This window comes from Heterocephalus glaber, unplaced genomic scaffold (assembly GCF_053883595.1).
Source record: "Heterocephalus glaber isolate CG9 unplaced genomic scaffold, H.glaber_assembly_v1.0 deba00001600, whole genome shotgun sequence".
Classification (NCBI taxonomy): Eukaryota; Metazoa; Chordata; class Mammalia; order Rodentia; family Bathyergidae; genus Heterocephalus; species Heterocephalus glaber.
In genome coordinates this window covers 4709530-4720290 of record NW_028258372.1, presented here as the reverse complement: position 1 = coordinate 4720290, position 10761 = coordinate 4709530, and positions in this window count along the sequence as shown.

Sequence of the window (10761 nt, the reverse complement as noted above, 5' to 3'; positions counted from 1 at the left end):
GGGGGTGAGCAGAGAGGCCAGGAGTGCAGGCTGGAGCCAGGGCTCAAGGGCAACATTCCTGAAATGAGTCAGCCCGTCCTTCTCTGGGGTTTCCAGAACAAAGGCTGAGTGTGAGGTGCTGGAGGAGCCGCAGAGCGGCCCGGGTCATGGCTGTGTAGTTTGATACACTTCTGCTTCATTCCTCTTCACAGCCCTGGAAATCCCAGACACATCATATTTTTTTGTCCAAGAAAAATAAAGTAAAAATGAACATCAAGAGCAGGTGAGAGGAAGAAAAGGAGCCAGAAAGTGAGAGCTGAGTCTGCATGTGTGTGTCCTTGTGTATGTGTGTGGATCTGTTATATCTGTATGTGTGGGTGTGGATGGGGTTGTGTGTGTGTGTGTGTGTGTGTGTGTGTGTGTACAATAAGGCACTGAGGCTGTATCCAGCCTCTCCCAGTGTTGGCAGCGGCAGTGAAAGTATTAGAGGAACAGAGGCAGAGAGGAAAGTGACAAATGATAAGGGGAATGGACAGATAGACTGAAATTCAGCTGCTCTTTTCCAGTAACAGCAGGCAGAGCCACCTCTTCTGACCTCCAACTACCTCCCGAGCACCCAGCGGGAAGCCAATGGCAAAGTTCAGGGCCAAGGGAAATTTGCTCCATTTCACTCTTTCCCTGGGAGCCCTCTGGTCCAACCCCTGAAATGAGCATTCTGGGAGGAGCAGGGCTCCCTCACAGGAGGTGTTTACCAGGTCTGACTGGAACTCGAAAACCCTCAGGCCAAGTGCTGAGGAAGTGGGGGAAGGGATGAAAGTCAGTATGGTTTAATCCGATTTTAATGAAAGTAAATTTGGTTAAAGCATACATAAAAGAATTTCTAGTGGCTGTGGGGTATTTACAGGCTTTGGGGAGGAGTGATCTTAAAACATTTTAAATAACTGACCGTTCCTAAAATTGCAGTATTTCACACTGACATTTATATTTCTGGCTTCTCTTGGAAGTGTATGATGTCACAATTCTGGTTCTGAAATCTTTGGAGGGGGAGGGACTCAGCTGGGGCTGAACAGAGGTAACCTTCTCCTTAGTCAGGGGCCTCAGTTTCCTCAAGTTCCCACGCACCTCTTTGTCTCCCTCGTGCTGCTCCCAACCTGCTCACCCTTTAAAACACCTGTTAGCATTTCGGAGTTACAACCTCTGATCCACAAGGAGAGGAAAGGAAACAATAATGAGATGTAAGAGAAAGGTACTAAGAGAGTTGACCAAGGGAACTGGGCTCACTGGAGAATAAGCTGAAATGCTAAAGAAGTGGAAGAACGGAGTCTCTTAAAAGATAAAGTTGATCACATGAATAATGCAAATTAGATATTGGGCTAGAATTCTGACTAGAGATTTTTGAGAAAAAAAGTTTGGGAGAAGTCCAAAGTTACATTTTTGTGGTGCTTAGACATAACTATCACAGAGAATGAACTAGATAAATATGCTTTATAATGAAGGATTTTATAAATCACACCTTCAAAATTGCATTCGGGCTCAGGATTCTAAGAAACTCTGGAACAACAATTTGTCCTATTATAAAGAGCATTTGTAAATTAGCCTGGGATCACTTTCCTATGCACAGTTCAGCAGTGGATTCAAATTAATTGTACGGATTTCAGTTTCTGAAAAAATAAAAGCTCAACTTGGTGTTTATCTCTTTTTCTAAAAAAAAGTGATTAGATGTAAGTCTTGGGTGTTAGAACTGTAGAAGAACAAAAAGTGTAGGAGAAAATGAGCTTATATGGAGGTATCTGAGTAAAATAGCCCAATTTGATTTAAAATATTCCACATATCCCCCAAAGCGCTTCAATTTTGAGAATAAAATTAGTCCAAATGAACTAGAGCCACATGTGATGGTGAAATCAGCAAGAAACTGCTTATTCAGCCTCTTCAAACAAAAATGAATTGTTTTGATGAATGAGAATTCTTTACTGAATTACCGTACGACATGCCAGTAATTTTTTCAATGTCAAGCAGAGAGAGTTTTCATTTGTCTTTTGTTCAGTTCCAGCTACTTAAAAACAATGGAAGGTCAAGGCCACCAAGACAGCACTTGGCATTATGGCCTTGGAGAGGCAGGACGGGCCTGCACCGAGTGGAACGAGCCGAGGGCTCACCTTTCCTCCTTGCATCTCCAAGGCTCAGTCTTGCTCCTGCTTTCCCTGTGTAGAGATGTGTGGTAGGCGCTTAGCCAAGCATTGGGTGGCCAGGCTCAGCACTCTGAGCACACGGGTCAGCACAGTGTTCGAAAACTGTGGTGACGTTATACAAGCAGGGGGCAACTACAGAAACCAGCGTTGGGAAAACAGAAGGGCGTCTGAGGACCACAGGAGAAAGAAAATTACTGTTTCCTCTACCCTCAGCACTTCACTTCCCACGTCAAATGTGTGTGCAGGAAGAAAGGTTCCTGCACCATCCAACTCCAATTCCTAATGAGCATGACCGATGTCGTAAAGTTTAACTCATTCCGGAGTTGGCGCAGGTCCCCTAGACTAAGGGCTCGGAATCAAGGCTGCCCTTACTGCAGATGCCAATTGCTAGTCTTGCCTGGTCCTCCCGAACTTCTGGCTGACTGGCTATAAATCAAGGGCTTGCTACCCTCTCCTTGGGTTAGATAGCAGAACCTAATAGCCCACAAGACTCGGGGAAACATACTTAGGCTTGCTGGTTTATTATCATGGATGCAACTCAGGAAGAGTCAGATGGAAGAGATACATAGGGTAAGGTGGGGGAAGGAAGGTTGAGCTTCCATGACCATCTGGGGCACATTGCCATGTGTTCACCAACCCCCAAGTTCTCCAACCCCATCATTTAGTGTTTTCATGGAGGTTCCATTGTCACCAGACAGGGGCCGAGGAGCTGCCCCAGAGAGGAGATGGGGACCTCCATTTGTGCCTCCTCCAGCATCCACAGGGTAGGTTCACCAACTCCTTATCACAGAACAAGAATTCCAGTACAGGCAGTGAGAAGCATAGGCAGATCAGGCAGAGTTAAGGCAGTGCGTACTCAGAGAAAATAGATGCACACTTGAGAGAGGCACACGAGGTATTATTACTCAGGAGCTGTGGACATTCAGTGAAGAAACAACAGATTCTCTGCCCTTGTGAAACTTATATTCTAAACCAAGGAGATTAAGTAATAAACAATTTTTGAAATCTGTTCAGTGCTCTTCAGAGAATTAAAATCAGTTAATGGGTTAGAAAGTGACTAGATCTTGGCAGAAACTGTCAAGTTGTTTGTTGTTGTTGCTGCTGCTAATAGGGACTGAATCCAGGGCTTTCCCAGTGAGCTGTATCTCCAGACCTCTTTTAATTTTAATTTTGAGACAGTGTCTCACTAAGTTGCTAAATTGTCCCAGCTGGGCACAAACTTCCAGTCCTCCTGCCTCAGCCTCCCAGAGGGCCGGGATTACAGTCATGTGCCACCATGCCTGGCTAGCAAGTTGATTTAAATGGAAATAAAAAGGATTCATTACAGTCAAAAATATTTTGAAAAAGAATAAAGTTTAAGCACTTAACATACCAGATTTCAAGAGACCTTTTCTTTGTGGTTGTCTAATTTCATGCAGAAATACTACTTGGAAAATAAATACCATTAATGAAAATATAACCCATGGATTACTTGGAAGGGCTTTTTAGAAAATGTAGCTTTCTGAGCCTCACCTCCAAACTACTGAATCAGAATCTCTGGAAATGAGGCTAAAACATGCATTTAAACAAACTCTCCAAATGCTTCTGATGCACAGTAAAAGTTTGTGCCTAATCAGGTCACAAGAATGTAAACATGTTGATTAACCTGCCTCTAAAGCATCAGAAATTCACAGTGAAACCCAGAGATTCCAGGTTTCCACTAATTCTTTTTTTGTTTATTTGTTTTTTGGGTTTTGTGTGGGTTTGGTTTTGTTTGTTTGTTTGTTTGTTTTTGGTACCAGGGATCAAACTCAGGACCTTGCACCTGCAAGGCAGGCATGGCCCCACTGAGCTAAATCCCCAGCCCTCCATTAATTCTTGAAAAGAAGTTCTAACCACAGACATAATGCAAAGATTTGTTGTTGCTGATTAGAATAAGAGCCATATACCTTACAACCAGATAGAAAGAAAGCAAAATAAAGTTTAAGAGCAAGATGTGTACTCTTACCAAGACAGAAGTCTGCCCCTTGCATGAGCTGGAACACATGAAAAGGACCAGTATCCCTGAGACAAAACCCCTGACTTTCCTCAAGTACTTGTACAAGTTCTTGGTCAGCAAGTGCAGCACACCTAGTAGAAGAGAGGCTTATATGGGTCTACTACCGTGCTTCTCAACAGTAGGCGATTTGCCTCAAGGGGACATCTGTAATGTCCGCAGACATGCTTGGTTGTCATAACTGGAGAACGGATGCTACTGGCACCTAGTGAGGAAAGGTCAGGGACACTGCTGTACACCACAATGTGCAGGACCATCTCTTCACCCTAGCAAAGAACTATTGCATCCAAAACACCAATCATGAAGCTGTTGTGAACCCCAGATTGTGCTAATTCAAAAGCATAGTTCAGTGAGGTGAGACTAATCTAGTGGTGTGGCCATTCATCCCCCAACCTTGGGAAGGCCGAGTGGCATGATGGGATATGAAACAGGAAACTGGGAACCAAAACCCCTGAGCAGTACCATGAAGTCTTGCTTGCAGGTTAACTTTCCTTCCTCAATGATGAACTCTTTTAGGACAATTTGCTTCCTCTCCAAATTCCCACAGTTAATTGTTCATTCATTCAATAAATATTCGTTATTGTGTATTAGATACTAGAAATTCAACTATAAACAGTGCTTGGCTCATAGATCACAATCTATAAAATTATGTTTCATGATTTGCCATTAAACTTGACAATTTTTGATGGACAAGAATTCATGATGGACAAGGTGCTGTAGGGTAAATATTGGATTCTATTAATCAGTGACATAGATGTTTATAATGTAGGCCATGTAGATGACTGTACACTGATCCAATCGAAACCAATAAGCAAAACTGAGGGAATTCCTATTTTAAGAATCCAAGGAAGTTTCTGAATTGATGTGTGAACAGGTACTAAGAGTGAATCGAGAACCAATGGACTTATTGCAGTTCATTGACCCCTTAATTTCACTCTCATCCTTCCCTCTCTGCCTTAGGAAGCATAGCCCCAAGCAACCTAAAATATGGCATCCTGTGTGTCAGCACCAGACCAGGTCACAGCCTCTGAGAGACCTCCAACATGTGTGGTCATACATGTAAGCAAAGGAGGGTGGCATACAAGGGAGAGAGAGGAGTGGAGCATAATGATAGAAAGTGTTAGCTTAGGAAGTGAGGTATTGTGACTCTATGCCACTTAGAAAGACACTTGATTAGCTCTCAATCAATATCTATTTCTCTTTAATAAACAAACTCCCCAAATTTTAGCTAGGCAATGGTACTCAACTAAAGATTTTCTTTCCCCATCTCCCTGGCAGCAGGTGTGGCCATTTGAAGAGATTGTTGTGGCCCTGCAATTTCTAGGCTACTTGGTCTGAAGGAAGCTGCTTGCCCTGGATCCTTTTCCCTCCTGAGCTGGAAGTCTGACTCACTGCTGCGAGCTGGTTTTGATGATATGGATGGTAAGAGCATCCCAAAGGCTGGCAGGAGCCTGGTCTCCAGAATAACATCATAGAGCAGAGCCAAGGTACCACTCTGGATGCCCCATCACCTCAGGCTTTTATGTACAGGAGAAATAAATACACTATCTGGATTACCTCTGCCTTTGATTTCTGTTAAAATACCCAAATCAATATACAAACTGCTATGGCTAGGGTTTGGCATGTGCCCCAAAGCCCATGTATTAAAGGCCTGGTCTCCAGTTTGCACTATTGGGAAGTGACAGAACCCTTCAGAGGTAGGGCCTAGTGAGAGGTCTTTAGGTCATCGAGGGAATGCCCTTCACTCCACAACAGCTTTGCCCCACCAGTCACTCCTGCCATGATATTCTGTCTTGCCACAGGCCCAAAAGCAACAGAATCAACCAATGATAGACTGAAACCTCCAAAACTATAATCCCAAATAAATATTTCTCTTTATATACTGGTCATCTCAGGTGTTATAGTGACTGACATAGTGTCTTAGTTACTTTCTTTTTGCTGGGACAAAATACCTGACACCCACAAGTTAAAGGAGAATAGGTTTACTTTGGCTTGCAGTTCATAGAGGTTTCAGTCCATAATCAGCTGGCTCCCAGGCAGGGGAGCATGGCAGAGGAGAAACATGGCATGGCGGCAGGAAACAGAGAGATCCAGGTAGGGAGAAGGAGATAATCCTTTCCCACAGTGACCCACCTCCTCCAACCAGGCTTGATCTTCCAAAACCACATTTATCTATAAACTCATCAGTGGACTAATCCCCTGATGATTATCACTCTCCCATGATCCAATCACCTCCCAAAAGCCCCACCCATGAGTACACAAGGCTTTGGGGAAACATCCAGATATAAACCATAACACACCGTAACTAATTAAAAAGTTCTAGCTGTGATTACAATGATTGTGCACACAACTTCCCAATGACCCATCCCATGTGTGTCCCTTATGTAGAGTGGGCTCTCCAAGTACTGTAAAAGTCAGCAATGGTTTCCAAAAAATGGTCTGTAGCTCATGGATCAGCTATATCAGAATCTCCCCACTGTAGAGCTTTTTAAAAACGGGTTTCTGGGCACCCAACTCTAGACCTTTTTATTTGGTAGTAGTTGAGTTGTATATCAGTCAGCTTCCTGCCACTATAACACAATACCTGAAATAATCAACATATAAAAAAAGAAAAGAGTTTTTTTGACTCACAGTTTTGGAAGTTCCAATGCATAATCAGATAGCCCCACTGCTTTTGGGTATGAAGCAAGCCAACACATCATGGTGGAGCATAACTGCTCACCCCATGGCCAAGAAACAACAGAGAGAAGGAGGAAGAGATTAGGACCCCACTTTCCCTCTTACTGGCACACCCCAGTGGCCTCAAGACCTCCCACTAGGTGCCACCCGTTAAAGGTTCCTCCACCTCCCAGTAGCTTTGAACACATGGGTGACATTCAAGATCTAAACTTCCAGGTGTGGTGATCCACACCAGAGAGACAGTGACTTAGCAGGACCCTGTCTCACAATAAAAAATAAAAAGACCTTAAGTTGTAGCTCAGTGCAAAGGGCCTCGGTTCAATCCCTAGTACCTCAATCAATCAACCAATCAATCAATCAAACCAAAATGTAGCTGAAGGGGTCTAACGGTTATCATTTCATCGGGAGAATTCTGAGGTGCAGTGCCGGTATCCTGACACTCATCCCAGCTGCCAGCTCCCTGCTAAGCTCAGCTTCCTGCGGCCTAAGCCATCATTGAATGTGTGCATCTGCCCTCCTCTCTTTTAGGGCCCATTTGGACTCTTCTCCACTTGTCATCTTTGGCTTCCTACTGCTTCTCAGGTGTGGAGTTGTCAACCCTTTCACACCGAAGCCTTCCTTGCCCTCCAGCCTCGGCCCGCAGCATCTCCCTGGAGCAGCTCCCCCTTCTCTGCTGCTGCACCTGTTCTGCCAGAAGAGGACTCGAACAAGGAGGGGAGTGTGACAAAGACACCCCAGGACGGACTCGCCTGCCATGCTGAGGGAAAACTAGCGTGGCCCATTTCCTAACACCCAGCGAGAGCCCAGGCTCCATTGCCTGTGGCATGAAAACCTTTGGAGGTTTCCTTCCGTTGGCAGCAGATCTCAGGCGTGGCAGGTGCTGGTGGTCCAGCTCCTCAACTCACAAAGCGACACTGCAAGCACAGGTCCCTTTGCGGTGCCCTGGAAATGATCTGCTACCTGGGAATAGGCCAACCCTTGAGAGTTTCTGGGCATTTCTCTGAGTTACTCCGGAGTACTTCTTGAAGAGGCCTTGGTGGGGATCACCAGGGAATCCCTCTGAGTCATTGGTTTCCTAAGAATCAGCCGGAGGGCTTGTAGCCCCACAAACGGCTGTACCGCATCTGGTGCTTCACCCTCCGTAGTTGCTATGGACTGGATGCTTAAGTCCCACCACCAAATTCATGCATTAGATCCTAACCCCTCGAGCCATGACGTTAGGAGGTGGGGACTCTGATACGTGATTAGGTTGTGAGAATAGAGCCCACAAAAATAGGATTAGCAACCTTCTAGAGGAGGTGTGAGAACTTCTTCTTCCGGATGAGGATACAGGAAGCAGGAGCCGTCCATAAAGCAGGAAGCAGACTCTCACCAGACCATGAATCCGAGAGGTCTTGATCTTAGCCTCCCCAGCCCGAAGAGCCATGAGAAATAAATTTCGGTCATCTATAAACCAGCAGTCCCTGGAGTTTTATGATAACAGCTCAAGCGGACTGAGGTAGAAGCTTCGAGGTGGGGTCTGGGAATGTGCATGTGTAACAAGTCGCAGGTGATACCAAGGCTGCAGGTGTGAGACGACACATGGGTGCCGTCGCCCTGAGTGTCTGCTGCCTTGGGTGGTGGTCACGGAGGGAGCTTCCCTGTGCGGCTCGTGGGGTTCAGGCAGAGCATTGCTCTCCAGGGAAAAAAAAGAGCAGAGGTGGGCGAAGGGAGCGAGAAGAGAGACAGCACAAGGTCACAGAGCTTGGAGCTGGCTCTGTCCTGTCCTGGCTGTTTGATTAACACATCTGACCCTCTGTTGTCTTTTCTGTAACGCTGAGGATACAATATGTAGATGATAGGGTTGTTGTGCTGACGAAGTGACTAACTACGATGTTAGCACCTGTCTCCGGTACACAGTACCTGGCCAGGAAATGATATTTCAAGCCCCCTGCCTCAATTTCCCACTATTGCTTCCCATTCGGTTTAATGAAATTGTTCCAAAAGCACGCCAGGGATCGTCATATCTACACATGGGTTCACTCATTTATTATCTCTTAATCCCAGGGAGGGAAATCCCTTACTTAGTTCACACCACTGGTGTCCAGCAGTTTGGCTTGTGTGGACAGCGTTCAATAATGACAAATTGTCTTTAACTGCACACTAAATATATAATATAGTTAATGCATATGAGTACCTAAACTCCCTTAATCTTATATTTTTATTATAGCATTTTTAAAGGAAGGCAACGTAAAACTGGATATCTGCCCTCGTTAGGTGACCCTAATGCATCAGTGTGTGGTTCAGTGAAAGCGGTTTCCCAAATTCAGTAATTGAATAAGTAAACTTACATGTCTGCTTAATTAAAAAAATGTGTCTCCTCAGGCACACACTCATAGGCAGGTGCATGTGACATCTGATATACTGGGGTTTTTGTTTTTTGTTTTTGCTTTTGTACAGGGGATTGAACTCAGGACCTTGTGCTTGCAAGGCAGGTGGCGGCACCACTGACCTAAATCCCGGGGCCTGATACACTGGGTTTTAATCTGACTGACCTGTGCAGAGCACAAGACAGAGTTTGCCTCGCACTGTCCACCCCCTCCACAGTGTTCTGCTGTCCCTTACCCCAACCCTGCTCAAGTGCTGCACAATGGAGTCATGAAAAATATCACTACAAATTGCCTAGTCATGTTAAAAGTTTATAACCTTTCCAGGCACGCCCGGCCTGCAATCCCAGCACTCTGGGGGGCTGAGCCAAGAGGGCCAGAAGTTTGAGTGCGGCCTGGGCCAGTCAGCAGCTTAGTGAGACCCTGTCTCAGAATGCTAAAGGGCTGAGCTCTACTTCACTTCTTGTTAGTACATGTTTGCTGTACACAGTGACTTGTACATGTACAAATCACATCTTAATTCTTTTTGGTCCCCTTCCCCATCTCTCTCTGCTCCCTCTAGCTCTTGTTCCCTTCCCATTTGAAAAAGTTCTCCCTGCTTCCTCTTATCTATCTTTTATTTTGCTCTTTATTTATATTTTGGGTTTCTCACATAAGAGAAACCATGCACTATTTATTTCACTTAGCACTATGGTCTTGAGGTGCATCCCTTTATCTGCGATTGCCTCAAGTTTATCCTTTATGGCAGAGTAAATGAAGTAGAAGAGAAACGGGGATTGGGGCTGTAGCTCAGTGTTAAGGTCCTAGGTTCAATTCCCAGGATCACAACAAAGAAAGAGAAGTAGTAAAAATTCACCATCTTGTGGGGCCACATCACTGGCTTTCCAGGGCTGTGTGCAGCACTCAGGGTGGACACACCTGTTTACATTGTAACACTCTGTAGGGGAAAACAAGAAAAACATTTTCTGCATGACTTGAATAGTTTCAAGTGATCGACTCACTCACCAGATGGGGAACCGAACTCTATTTTCTCTGACACTGTCCACACAGGGAGTCAGGGAAATGTTTTCCAGAAAGAAATACTTTTGTGATTTACATCAGCAGCTTACAGGCCTGGATGGGAGTTTTAGTCATCCTTTCCAGTGGGGGGTGGGGTAAGTGGCCAAAGTCTATAAATTGTAACTTTAATATTCCCCTGAAAGCTTTAGGCACCTGCCAGCCCTCCCACCCTGTTATAGTTGTCATCTAAACTGTCCCCTGAAAAGCTCATTGTATTGATTAAAATGAAAAGCTCATTGAATGAAAAGCTCATTGCTTGATTACTGATGGCCTTGGGGCACTGATTGCACCTTGGGGACTCTAACTTCACCCAGTGGATTAAACCACTGATGAAGTCTTCATTTGAAGGCATCACTGGGAGGCAATGGAAACAGGTGGTGGGGACAGGTCAAGGGAGTAGAACATGAGGTCGTGACTTTGGGAACTATGTCTGATCCCTGGCCCCTTCCCAGCT